This window comes from Balaenoptera acutorostrata, chromosome 1 (genome assembly GCF_949987535.1).
Source record: "Balaenoptera acutorostrata chromosome 1, mBalAcu1.1, whole genome shotgun sequence".
NCBI classification, from domain to species: Eukaryota; Metazoa; Chordata; class Mammalia; order Artiodactyla; family Balaenopteridae; genus Balaenoptera; species Balaenoptera acutorostrata.
The window spans coordinates 191,021,794-191,037,046 of record NC_080064.1 but is presented as its reverse complement, the minus strand read 5'-3'; positions in this window follow the sequence as shown (position 1 = coordinate 191,037,046).

Sequence of the window (15,253 nt, the reverse complement as noted above, 5' to 3'; positions counted from 1 at the left end):
TATTGTGCTTTGCTTTACTGTACTTCACAGATATTGAATTTTTTACAGATTGAAGGTTTGTGGCAACTATCTGTCAAGCAAGTTTAATGGTGCCATTTTTCCAACAGCATTTTCTCATTTTGTGTCTCTGTCTCACATTATGGTAGTTCTCACAATATTTCAACCTTTTTCATTAGTATTACATTTGTTATGGTGATATATGATCAGTGATCTTTGATGTTACTATTGCAAAAAGATTATGACTTACTGAAGGCTCAGATGATGGTTAGCACTTTTTAGCAATAAAGTATTTTTAATTACAGTATGTACATATTTTTAGATATTATGCTATTGTACACTTAATAGATTACAGTATAGTGTGAGCATAACTTTTTTTTTGCCTCTTTTATTTGTTTGTTTGTTTGTTTGTTTATTTATTTATTTATTTATTTATTTATTTATTTATTTATTTATTTATTTTAGGCTGTGTTGGGTCCCCGTTTCTGTGCGAGGGCTTTCTCCAGCTGCGGCAAGCGGGGGCCACTCTTCATCGCGGTGCGCGGGCCTCTCACCATCGCGGCCTCTCCCGCTGCGGAGCACAGGCTCCAGATGCGCAGGCTCAGCAGCCGTGGCCCACGGACCCAGTTGCTCCACGGCATGTGGGATCCTCCCAGACCAGGGCTCGAACCCGTGTCCCCTGCATTAGCAGGCAGATTCTCAACCACTGTGCCACCAGGGAAGCCCAACATAACTTTTATATGCACTGAGCAACCAAAAAACTATGTGACTCACTTCATTGCAATATTTGCTTTATTGTGGGTGATTTGGAATTGAAACCTCAATATCTTCAAGGTATATCTGTACTGTGTTTTGGTTTTCCTTCATCTCTAAGTATTTTCTAATTTACTTTGTGCTGTCTTCTTTTTCCACTGGTTTTTACAGAGTGCACTCTTTGATTTACAGAAAACTTAAAATTTTTCCAGTTTTTCTTCTGTTATTTATATCTAGTTTTGTCCAATTTTGGTAAGAAGAAAATAGTCTATATGATATCTTTTAAAATCTACTGAGACTTAATTTGTGGCTTAACATGTGGTCTATCCTGGAAAATGTCCCTTGTGCACTTGAGAAAAATGTGTATTCTTTTGTTGTTGGGTAGAGTGTTCTGTATATTTCTGTTAAATCTGATTGATTTATTACATCATTCAAGTCTTCTATTTGTCTAGTTATCATCTGTCTGGTTACTTTATCCAGTATTAAGAATACAATATTGAAGATTCCAATTATTATTGTAGAACTATTTCTCTCTTTAATTTCTCAATTTTTGCTTCATATATTTTGATGGTTTATTATTATGTAAGTAAATGTTTATAATTGCTATATCTTCTTGTTCTATTAAATCTTGCATTAATATATCAATATAAAGTCCTTCTTTATCTCATTACTTTTTGATTTAAAGTCTATTTTTTCTGATATTAGTATTGTCTGATATAAGTTATCCCCACTCTCTTCTGGTTATTATTTGCATGGAATATCTTTTTGTCATCCTTTCACTTTCAACTAGTTTGTGGTCTCTTACAGAGAGCACAGAGTTGGATCGTGTTTTCCTTTTATTCATTCTGCCAATCTGCCTTTTAATTGGAGAGTTTAATCCATTTACATTTAAAGTGATTACTAATAAGGAGAGAGAAAAAAGGACACTGGCCCTTTAAATCCCTGGAATCAATTTCAGCCTGTGGAGGAGGGGTTTGCAATAATGGGAGAGAAGCAACATCCCACCTGCCTCTTTGTCTGCACCTCTGATATCATTAATCTGTGATCAGAGCACAGATCTCTGACATCTGGATGACAAGCTCATTTGGCTCAACTGTGCAAACTGCTCCTGGAATGTGTACAAGGCTTCCTGCCACAGGCCTGGCAGGTGGGGGATGGGTTGCTGATACTGTGATAAATACTGAAATTGATCACAATTAACCACAATTTATTATCCAAGCCACCCCTCAAAGTTGAAAGCGTTCAGTAGACTCCAGAGTTCCAAAAGGTTTACATCAGTCAGTGAAAATGCTGTCTAGGCGAGGAGAAACATCTGGTGTGTCTCATTCCACCATCTTCCTAGAATCCTTCATTGCCTGGTATATTACATCCTCCTGGGGACTTACATGCACCAAAACCTGCTTCACTGAGTTGTAGGTATTACCCATAACCCAAACTATAATACAACCCCTAATTCTTAGTAACTCTGACAGTATATTCTATTTAATGAATTGCGAAGAGATAACGTTGGAAATCTGGATTATACTTCTATTTCTTTGATTTTCTTTTAATTTTCGAATTTTATTTTATTTATTTTTTTATACAGCACGTTCTTATTAGTCATCAGTTTTATACACATCAGTGTTTACATGACAATTCCAATAGCCCAATTCATCACACCACCACCCCCACTCCCCCGCCGCTTTCCCCCCTTGGTGTCCATGCGTTTGTTCTCTACATCTGTGTCTCAATTTCTGCCCTAAAAACCGAATCATCTGTACCATTTTTCTAGGTTCCACATATATGCATTAATATACGATATTTGTTTTTCTCTTTCTGACTTACTTCACTCTGTATGACAGCCTCTAGATCCATCCACGTCTCAACAAATGACCCAATTTCGTTCTTATTTATGGCTGAGTAATATTCCATTGTATATATGTACCACTCTTCTTTATCCATTTGTCTGTCGATGGGCATTTAGGCTGTTTCCATGACCTGGCTATTGTAAATAGTGCTGCAATGAACATTGGGGTGCATGTGTCTTTTTGAATTATGGTTTTCTCAGGGTATATGCTCAGTAGTGGGATTGCTGGGTCATATGGTAATTCTATTTTTAGTTTTTTAAGGAACCTCGATACTGTTCTCCATAGTGGCTGTATCAATTGACATTCCCACCACAGTGCAAGAGGGTTCCCTTTTCTCCACGCCCTCTCCAGCATCTGTTGTTTGTAGATTTTCTGATGATGCCCATTCTAACTGTTGTGAGGTGATACCTCATTGGAGTTTTGATTTGCATTTCTCTAATAATTACTGATGGTGAGCAGCTTTTCATGTGCTTCTTGGCCATCTGTATGACTTCTTTGCAGAAATGTCTATTTAGGTCTTTGGCCCATTTTTGGATTGGGTTGTTTGTTCTTTTAATATTGAGCTGCATGAGCTGTTTATATATTTTTGACATTAATCCTTTGTCCGTTGATTCGTTTGCAAATATTGTCTCCCATTCTCAGGGTTGTCTTTTCGTCCTGTTTATGGTTTCCTTTGCTGTGCAAAAGGTTTGAAGTTTCCTTAGGTCCCATTTGTTTATTTTTGTTTTTATTTCCATTACTCTAGGAGGTGGATCAAAACAGATCTTGCTTTGATTTATGTCAAAGAGTGTTCTTACTATGTTTTCCTCTAAGAGTTTTATAGTGTCCAGTCTTACATTTAGGGCTCTAATGCATTTTGAGTTTATTTTTGTGTATGGTGTTAGGGAGTGTTCTAATTTCATTCCTGTACATGTAGCTGTCCAGTTTTCACAGCACCACTTATTGAAGAGACTGTCTTTTCTCCATTGTATATCCTTGCCTCCTTTGTCATAGATTAGTTGACCATAGGTGCGTGGGTTTATCTCTGGGCTTTTTATCTTGTTCCATTGATCTATGTTTCTGTTTTTGTGCCAGTACCATATTGTCTTGATTACTGTAGCTTTGTAGTATAGTCTGAAGTCAGGGAGTCTGATAGCTCCAGCTCCGTTTTTTCCCCTTAAGACTGCTTTGGCTATTCAGGGTCTTCTGTGTCTCCATACAAATTTTAAGATTTTTTGTTCTAGTTCTGTAAAAAATATCATTGGTAATTTGATAGGGATTGCATTGAATCTGTAGATTGCTTTGGGTAGTATAGGCATTTTCACAATATTGATTCTTCCAATCCAAGAACATGGTATAGCTCTCCATCTGTTGGTATCATCTTTAATTTCTTTCATCAGTGTCTTATAGTTTTCTACATATAGGTCTTTTGTCTCCCTAGGTAGGTTTATTCCTAGGTATTTTATTCTTTTTGTTGCAATGGTAAATGGGAGTGTTTCCTTAATTTCTCTTTCAGATTTTTCATCATTAGTGTAGAGGAATGCAAGAGATTTCTGTGCATAAATTTTGTATCCTGCAACTTTACCAAATTCATTGATTAGCTCTAGTAGTTTTCTGGTGGAATGTTTAGGATTCTCTATGTATAGTATCATGTCATCTGCAAACAGTGACAGTTTTACTTCTTCTTTTGCAATTCGTATTCCGTTTATTTCTTTCTGTTCTCTGACTGCCATGGCTAGGATTTCCAAAACTATGTTGAATAATAGTGGTGAGAGTGGACATCCTTGTCTCGTTCCTGATCTTAGAGGAAATGCTTTCAGTTTTTCACCATTGAGAATGATGTTTGCTGTGGGTTTGTCATATATGGCCTTTATTATGTTGAGGCAGGTTCCCTCTATGCCCACTTTCTGGAGAGATTTTATCATAAATGGGTGTTGAATTTTGTCAAAAGCTTTTTCTGCATCTATTGAGATGATCATATTGTTTTTATTCTTCAATTTGTTAATATGGTGTATCACATTGACTGATTTACGTATATTGAACAATCCTTGCACCCCTGGGATAAATCCCACTTGATCATGGTGTATGATCCTTTTAATGTGTTGCTGGATTCTGTTTGCTAATATTTTGTTGAGGATTTTTGCATCTATATTCATCAGTGATATTGGTCTATAATTTTCTTTTTTTGTAGTATCTTTTTCTGGTTTTGGTTTCAGGGTGATGGTGGCCTCATAGAATGAGTTTGGGAGTGTTCCTTCATCCACAAGTTTTTGGAAGAGTTTGAGAAGGATGGGTGTTAGCTCTTCTCTAAATGTTTGACAGAATTCACCTGTGAAGCCATCTGGTCCTGGACTTTTGTTTGTTGGAAGATTTTAAATCACAGTTTCAATTTCATTACTTGTGATTGGTCTGTTCATATTTTCTATTTCTTCCTGGTTCAGTGTTGGAAGCTTATCCCTTTCTAAGAATTTGTCCATTTCTTCCAGGTTGTTCATTTTATTGGCATAGAGTTGCTTGCAGTAGTCTCTTAGGATGCTTTGTATTTCTGCGGTGTCTGTTGTAATTTCTCCCTTTTCATTTCTAATTTTATTGATTTGAGTCCTCTCCCTCCTTTTCTTGATGAGTCTGGCTAATGGTTTATCAATTTTGTTTATCTACTCGAAGAACCAGTTTTTAGTTTTACTGATCTTTGCTATTGTTTTCTTTGTTTCTATTTCATTTATTTCTGCTCGGATCTTTATGATTTCTTTCCTTCTGCTAACTTTGTTTTTTGTTTGTTCTTCTTCCTCTAGTTCCTTTAGGTGTAAGGTTAGATGGTTTATTTGAGATTTTTCTTGTTTCTTGAGGTAGGCTTGTATAGCTATAAACTTCCCTCTTAGAACTGTTTTTGCTGCATCCCATAGGTTTTGGATCATCGTGTTTTCATTGTCATTTGTCTCTAGGTATTTTTTGATTTCCCCTCTGATTTCTTCAGTGATCTCTTGGTTATTTAGTAACGTATTGTTTAGCCTCCATGTGTTTTTTACATTTTTTTCCTTGTAATTCATTTCTAATCTTATAGCATTGTGGTCAGAAAAGATGCTTGATATGATTTCAATTTTCTTAAATTTATTGAGGCTTGATTTGTGACCCAGGATGTGATCTAACCTGCAGAATGCTCTGTGTGCACTTGAGAAGAAAGTGTAATCTACTGTTTTTGGATGGAATGTCCTATAAATATCAATTAACTCTATCTGGTCTATTGTGTCATTTAAAACTTCTGTTTCCTTATTTATTTTCATTTTGGATGATCTGTCCATTGGTGTAAGTGAGGTGTTAAAGTCCCCCACTCTTATTGTGTTACTGTCGATTTCCTCTTTTATAGCTGTTAGCAGTTGCCTTATGTATTGAGGTGCTCCTATGTTGGGTGCATATGTATTTATAATTCTTATATATTCTTCTTGGATTTATCCCTTGATCATTATGTTGTGTCCTTCCTTGTCTCTTGTAACATTCTTTATTTTAAAGCCTATTTTATCTGATATGAGTATTGCTACTCCAGCTTTCTTTTGATTTCCATTTGCATGGAATATCTTTTTCCATCCCCTCACTTTCAGTCTGTATGTGTCCCTAGGTCTGAAGTGGGTCTCTTGTAGACAGCATATATATGGGTCTTGTTTTTGTATCCATTCAGCAAGTGTGTGTCTTTTGGTTGGAGCATTGAATCCATTCATGTTTAAGGTAATTATCGATATGTATGTTCCTATGACCATTTTCTTAAGTGTTTTGGGTTTGTTTTTGTAGGTCCTTTTCTTCTCTTGTGTTTCCCACTTAGAGAAGTTCCTTTAGCATTTGTGGTAGAGCTGGTTTGGTGGTGCTGAATTCTCTTAGCTTTTGCTTGTCTGTAAAGCTTTTGTTTTCTCCATCAAATCTGAATGAGATCCTTTGTGGGTAGAGTAATCTTGTTTGTAGGTTCTTCCCTTTCATAACTTTAAGTATATCATGCCACTCCCTTCTGGCTTGTTGAGTTTCTGCTGAGAAATCAGCTGTTAACCTTATGGGAGTTCCCTTGTATGTTATTCATCGTTTTTCCCTTGCTGCTTTCAATAATTTCTCTTTGTCTTTAATTTTTGCCAATTTGATTACTATGTGTCTCGGCGTGTTTCTCCTTGGGTTTATCCTGTATGGGACTCTCTGCGCTTCCTGGACCTGGGTGGCTATTTCCTTTCCTATGTTAGGGAAGTTTTCGACTATAATCTCTTCAAATATTTTCTTGGGTCCTTTCTCTCTCTCTTCTCCTTCTGGGACCCCTATAATAAGAATGTTGTTGCATTTAATATTGTCCCAGAGGTCTCTTAGGCTGTCTTCATTTATTTTCATTCTTTTTTCTTTTTTCTGTTCTGCAGCAGTGAATTCCACCATTCTGTCTTCCACGTCACTTATCCGTTCTTCTGCCTCAGTTATTCTGCTATTGATTCCTTCTAGTGTAGTTTTCATTTCAGTTATTGTATTGTTCATCTCTGTTTGTTTGTTCTTTAATTCTTCTAGGTCTTTGTTAAATATTTCTTGCATCCTCTCGATCTTTGCCTCCATTCTTTTTCCAAGGTCCTGGATCATCTTCACTATCATTATTCTGAATTCTTTTTCTGGAAGGTTGCCTATCTCCACTTCTTTTAGTTGTTTTTCTGGGGTTTTATCTTGCTCCTTCATCTGGTACATAGCCCTCTGCCTTTTCTTCTTCTCTATCTTTCTGTGAATGTGGTTTTTGTTCCACAGGCTGCAGGACTGTAGTTCTTCTTGCTTCTGCTGTCTGCCCTCTGGTGGATGTGGCTATCTAAGAGGCTTGTGCAAGTTTCCTGATGGGAGGGACTGGTGGTGGGTAGAGCTGACTGTTGCTCTGGTGGGCAGAGCTCAGTAAAACTTTAATCCACTTGACTGCTCATGGGTGGGGCTGGGTTCCCTCCCTGTTAGTTGTTTGGCCCGAGGCAACCCAACACTGGAGCCTACCTGGGCTCTTTGGTGGGGCTAGTGGTGGACTCTGGGAGGGCTCACACCAAGGAGTACTTCCCGGAACTTCTGCTGCCAGTGTCCTTGTCCCCACGGTGAGCCACAGCCACCCCCCGCCTCTGCAGGAGACCCTCCAACACTAGCAGGTAGGTCTGGTTCAGTCTCCCCTGGTGTCACTGCTCCTTCCCCTGGGTCCCGATGCACACACTACTTTGTGTGTGCCCTCCAAGATTGGCATCTCTGTTTCCCCCAGTCCTGTTGAAGTTCTGCAATCAAATCCCAGTAGCCTTCAAAGTCTGATTCTCTATGAATTCCTTCTCCCATTGCCGGACCCCTAGGTTGGGAAGCCTGACGTGGGGCTCAAAACCTTCATTCCAGTGGGTGGACTTCTGTGGTATAAGTGTTCTCCAGTCTGTGAGTCACCCACCCAGCACTTATGGGATTTGATTTTACTGTGATTGCACCCCTCCTACCATCTCATTGTGGCTTCTCCTCTGTCTTTGGATGTGGGGTATCTTTTTTGGTGAGTTCCAGTGTCCTCCTTTTGATGATTGTCTAGCAGCTAGTTGTGATTCTGGTGTTCTCGCAAGAGGGAGTGAGAGCACGTCCTTCTACTCCACCATCTTGCTTTAGGGCCCTCCTTTGATTTTTATGCAAGAAATTTTTAGCATTTTAAGTTAAGCCTAAATTTAATCACTATTATTATCCAATCAATGTAATTGTTTTGAATATGCTTAAAATTTGGAAACTAATTTCCTAATTGATATGGTCATTTTTTTTAGAGTTTTGGTTTTCAGTTGAATTTTAGTATACACAAAATACATTGTTTATGTCAATATTTAGAGGCACAAATGCTATCAACTTGAAGTTTTGCTTTAAAAAGATATCGTAATATTGGTGATAACCTTTTTCATTTTGTGTTTGTCTGAATGTGCTTTTAGCAACTCTGTAGTGGCAAAAATCTGGAAACAAAAAAATCTTCCAGAAACAGAGATATGTATAAATATACTGAAACACAATACTACCTTGAAAATGAATAAAACATAACAATATTCAAAAATATGAACAAATCCCTAAAATATAATATTGAGTGGAAAAATACATTTTTATAAATATGGTTTTCCTTATATTGAATTTAAAATGACAAATAATAAATAATATATATTTTAGTTATCCATATATTTTATGAAACTGTGTGTGTGTGTTGAGACATATATCTATATAAAACAAGGGCATGATAAACAAAAGATTAAGGACAATTAAAAAGTAATTATTTCATCAATGAAGGAAGGCAGATTGAGAAGAAGGGAGAGAAACACATTGGTAACTACAATTTAGTGACTTGATTGTTTTAGTTTTCATGTTGGGTGGTATGTTCATAGCTACTTATATCATTATTAAAATAAAATTAAAGATTGTCATACTTGGACAAGATATAGTGTTGAGATAGAAGCTTTAGAAATAGTTTAATTCTGTACATCTGAATTAAATAACTGAACCTGCAAAACCCGGACATTACAGAAGAAGGACCCACAGGCTCTTGATTTTAAACGTATATTAATTAAGACAATAATTTACTTGGGTCAGAACAAGCAAATTAGCAGAAGAGCCTAGATAAAGATGGTACCCTCAGGAAGAATCATCCTTTGAGTATTGGAGAAAATGTAACCCACATTACAGCCACAATGAGATTTTATAAACAACAACTTTGAAATTCCTAAGATGGAGAAAACCAAGTTATTGATGGGTAGGAGGAAAAGGTAACTTCATGAATTGCTGTTCTATTGAACAATATCAAAACCATGGAAAACATTTTGACGTATCTAGTGAGTGAATACTATTTAATGTGTACTTTCTTTAACCCAGAGATTATTATATTATATTATATTCCTAAACATACAGGCATTTAAAATTGGGTCCCAATCCCTGGGACTGTGGGAGAACCCTCCAAACAATTTCCAGGCATAAATACACACACACACATTTCTAGAAATTCAACTTTGCTATATACTCAGTTATCAATTCTTTCGGCCCAATAGAAGGACAACACTATTCTCTCTATGACCACCTGCTGGTTTTTTCCCCTCTTACACTCACTCTTGACCCTTCAACAATAGCCATCTTCCCCTTTAGAAAAGAAAAACACACTCATCATCCACCTGGAATCTCACCACTGTGCACTGCCAAGCACCAAACAAAGTGACTATGCAAAGGTTGACTTCAGAGAAGTTTTCTTTAATGTTCACTCAGGGAACCAGAAACCTCCCTTACAGCTTTTCTATCTATCCTTGTGAATAGCAAAAGTAATAATTCTTAATAAAGCTAATTTTTGAAAAAAATATATAAGTAGGAAGATTTCAATGGAAATCAAATGTTTCAAAATTCTCTGGATGAAATGTACAGATTCAGATTCTGAGATCCTTCAGAATCAGTGTGCATAGTACCATTATATATTTATCTCAATTTATCACCCATTTATTGAGTTTACCCCAGGTTATGCTGTTGTATTAAACAACTACCAAGTTTCAGCTGCTTTTAACACTATGGATTTCTTTATGTTTCTCTCCATCTACCTGGTGAGTGGTTTGCTACAGGTGCAGCTACATGCCACATACCTCTTCAGCCTGGATCCAGATTGAAGAAACACGGTATTTGGGGACATGTCATTCCTGTGCCAGAGGGAAAAAATAAGACAGTGTGTGAAACTTTTCAATGACTCTTACAGCTTCTTTTGGGAACTGGCTCCCCTTGTACTACTGATTCATCATCTGTCTGAGGATATTAACAACCAACCCAAATGTCAATGGCAGAGGGAAGCACAGCAACCCACATATCAGCAGGCAGGAATATATAATCTTTTATGGAAACAGCAGTGAATAATTGGGAAAAGAGTCCATGCTACCACACTTATTTTATCTTTAAGCTGTTCAACAATTCTCACCACTATTAACAAACTATAAAATTATGTGCTAGCTGCAGGACTAATTAATCATTAGCATTGTATACTTTATCTTCTATGAAATATGTAGAAAAATTCTGAACCTGAGATCCTGTTTTTATTGAGATACTGATTGGTATTCCCAAAAGCTAGAAAAAAGATATTAACAGATACCCACACATTTACTAAAGAAAACCACACCTTATGCACGTTGCTTTATTGAACAACTTTATCTGTATATCACACTGCCTTGTTACAAATGAAGGGAAACAACATATTGATTTATCCTTTGATTTTATAATTTATTATAAAAATGGATACATTGTATTATATTTGCATGTTAATTACTTCTCTGATATCCCCCTAAAAATCTCTTTCTCCCTGTGGCTTCCCTAAGAATCCCTCACACTACAGGCCATATCTGCATTCTCACCTACATAAACTGAACCACGGTGAGGTCTACCTCATTTAATCATCCATTACTTATGCCATGTTATTTGTCCGGTATTCTATTAGTAATAAGCCTGTATAACTGTTGTTCTTATAGGCATGGATACACAATCATTCTTTCTCTCCACTCTCTATCACTCTGTTGTTTTAAGAGGACACTTCTCACTATTTCCTTAGGGAGCTTTTAACAGTTTCTTCTTTGCTGATCCAAATGCATAATATCTTAGTTTAGGTTCCCCAGAAGTGGACTCTGAGACATGGATTCTATTGAAAGCAGTTTGTGTTTGTAGGAAAGAATGACCAATAGGGGAGCATGGAAGAAATCCAGGTTAGGTAAACATTCAATAAGGATATGTATATGTGTGTGTATATATATATATATATATATATATATGCATTTATGTATATATATATGCATTTATGTGTATATATACACATATATGTACATATATGTACATATATACATATATAAATGTATATATATATACACATTTATGTGTGTGTGTATATATATATATATATATACACATTTAGACAGTTTCTATAGGAGGTGACTGGCCTTTAATCCTGATGAAATCTTATCAAAGACCACTAGAACCACCTGTAATTGGACAAAATGACATTTAAGCGGCTTCATCCCATACAGGAGGGAACTTGAGAGGAAACAAGGAGAATTGCTCAAGAAGAGAGAAGGAAAGTCTATTTTGCAACGTTTGGGTTCCAGAGAAGAACCCTGAGGAGAGTTTAAGGGAAGCAGGGATCAGTTCAGGATTGTTTGCTGTTTCTGCGGCAGGATTGGGAGAAGCAGGGATTAAGTAGTGACTGCAGATGTAGAACAAGGTGTGTTGGTGCATCACTGGTTGGAAGCAAGTAGTCACTTCAAGAGGTCGTTTTTTCAATAAATGCTGGAGAGGGTGTGGAGAAAAGGGAACCCTCCTGCACTGTTGGTGGGAATGTAAATTGATACAGCCACTGTGGAGAACAGTATGGAGGTTCCTTAAAAAGCTAAAAATAGAGCTACCATATGACCCAGCAATCCCACTACTGGGCATATACCCTGAGAAAACAATAATTCAAAAAGAGTCATGTACCACAATGTTCATTGCAGCTCTATTTACAATAGCCAGGACATGGAAGCAACCTAAGTGTCCATCGACAGATGAATGGATAAAGATGTGGCACATATATACAATGGAATATTACTCAGCCATAAAAAGGAATGAAATTGAGTTATTTGTAATGAGGTGGATGGACCTAGAGTCTGTCATACAGAGTGAAGTAAGTCAGAAAGAGAAAAACAAATACCGTATGCTAACACACATATATGGAATCTAAATAAACAGTACTGATGAAACTAGTGGCAGGTCAGGGATAAAGATGCAGATGTAGAGAACAGACTTGAGGACACAGGGGGGAAGGGGACACTGGGACCAAGTGAGAGTAGCAATGACATATATACACTACCAAATGTAAAATGGATAGCTAGTGGGAAACTGCTGTATAGCACAGGGAGATCAGCTCGATGCTTTGTGATGACCTAGAGGGGTGGGATAGGGAGGGTGGGAGGGAATCTCAAGAGGCAGGGGATATGGGGATATATGTATACATATAGCTGATTCACTTTGTTGTACCACAGAAACTAACACAACATTGTAAAGCAATTATAGTCTAATAAAGGTATTAAATTTTTAAAAAAGAGGTCCTTTTTTAGTCTCAGAGAGGTTTTTCCCTCTTTAAATTTAGTGGAGAAACTCTGAGAAATAGTGCAACACACTTCTCAGAATTACTTTCTCTAAGAGGGTTATGAGCTGGAGTTACAGACCAACTCCCTTGAGCTATTAGTTGAAGGGTGGTGGAGTAATAATACCTGTATGTCCTTCAACTATCCATCCTTATTTTCACATTTTAAAAGTCTTCAGGCTTAAAAATGTGGATACTGGCAATTTAAAGTCTGTCAGAGCACATTGAAAATGTCAGTGAAATACTGAAAGCATGTGTGTGGTGTGCATATAAACATGTGTGTGTTGAGAGTATATATTGGTACAATGGGTTGGAAAGTTGTCAAGTTCAAAATTGAATATATGTGTACTCAGTGATCCATCAATTCTAATCCTAGTTATAGGGACCAAGAAATGCATACATGCATATGTGTCCAAACGAATGTTCAAAAATATGCGTAACAGCATGATTTCAGTATCATGAGTTGGAAACAAGCATAGAATTGATTTCAACATATACTGGTATAAACATATATGGGAACACTATACTGCAATGCAAATAAATGAACCACTGAAACACCCAACAACATGTATGAATCTTACAAAGAAAATATTGTGTAAAAACAGCCAGACAAAAAATAGCACATACTGAATGATTTTATTCCTATAAAATTCAAAAACAGGCAAAAATGATCAACAAGAATGAAAGTCAGGATTGGGGGAGTAGGTAGTGACCAGAAGGAGACATGAGGTAGAGAATTTATGGGGTGTTTTTCATTTTCTATCTCTAGACCTGGTTGTGCTCACTTGGTGATAATTTATCAAGCTATGCATTGTGGTTTGGACACTTTTCTGTACAAACTTTATACTAAAATTTTCACCAATATTGGTACACCTTCTTCATTTGAGTGCATCTCATTTAAAGTCCATAAAGACTGTGAATTTATTTTTTTCCTTTTCTAAACTTTCCAGTAACAGGCTGCAATCCAAAGGAAGTATGCCTGCTGTGTGAAGCAAACCATTCCCTCCAAATATTTGTATCAAGGTCTCAAATAGCAAGACTGGGTATTTATTTGCTCTCAAACTATTCTCCAACTTAACTTTCATCCGTATTAATGCTAATTTTGAATTCTATGTACTTAACTTCTCTCTCAAAATCTCTACTGTTTCTGAACTTGAATGGGGAGGATTTTCTTTTAGGCCAAGTCAGTCTCAGTGTAGCATGCCAGTAATTCTTCCAAATTTTCTTCAACCTCCTTTGGGGACACTGGGTTCTTGCTGGTAGGCCTGCAATGAACACAACTCCTTTCTTTGGTATTGGCTTATCGTAGGCCATGCTCCCTACCTTCATTTGTGTCAGATCCCCAATGTAACACTGAACACATACCTGCTTAAAAGGAAAATGTGCTTTGCTTGCTAGAATTAAATCTTTTTATCTTTTGATGAAAATGGGCATAAGGTTAAATCCCTGCCAGTATGTTATAAGTAACAGATTTATGTGCGCTCTCAGGAAAGCACCTTTTACGAGGGCAGAATTAGGACTCTTCTTTCTCCCGCTGACTGGAATATACATTGGGTTGGCCAAAAAGTTTGTTTGGGTTTTTCCATAACATCTTATGGGAAAACGCAAACGAATGCCAACTCAATACATAACAGCGGGAACTACACCAGCCATAGTTAAGGACACCGCAGGCAGCAGATAAAAGGATGACTTAACAAGGTCCCCATGCCAGGCATGGACTCCCCACTCCAGTATTTTCTTTCAAGAGAGAATAAACTCTTTCAAGTTTAAAACATGCTAGCCAAATATCTGTTACCAATAACTGAGGGCATTCTGTAATTTATACACTTCTGAATGACTCTTGGTTCCTAGACTTTCTATATTACTAGCAATTAATATAATTATCTGGGTTTATACTATGATAAAAATGTAGTTAATTTTGGTACAAATTTACAATAGGGAATAAACTATACGAAGAGAAGAAAAAATTATAATAAATCATCTAACAATTTTTTCTCCTTACTCTTTGTTGATCAAATTCTCCAACTTCTTTTCCAGTTTTAATCACATATTACTGAATCCATTATCCTTTATTCTCATTGAATATCCCTAACATTTGTACCTTTGTCTGAATACCAGCAGCAATTTTTGATTCATCCAATTATATTCTAAATGTTTCTATTTAATATTATCAATTAAATTGTAAACACCTTAATGATATGAATTTTTTACTATTTTTAAGTATCCCTTCAGTCATATGCATAAAGTGTTCCATTAAAAAAAAAAACAGGGACTGTATTTTTTAAATGAAATTTAGACATGGAAAATCTTATCATAAAAATCAAGAAATTTGTACAGTACAGCTACTTCTATGTTGAATTGCTCTAAAAGGGAATTTTTAAAATTGAGACACTTCAGGAAGACACAAACATAGAACACATCTACACAAACACACAATACAGTAATTTGTTAAGAATGATTGAACTTCTCTTTGTTGTTGAAGGAATTGATTACAACGTATTAAATATCCTTATGTACAACAGTGTAAAGAATCTGTGATGGGAGTGATGTAGGACTCTAGTTC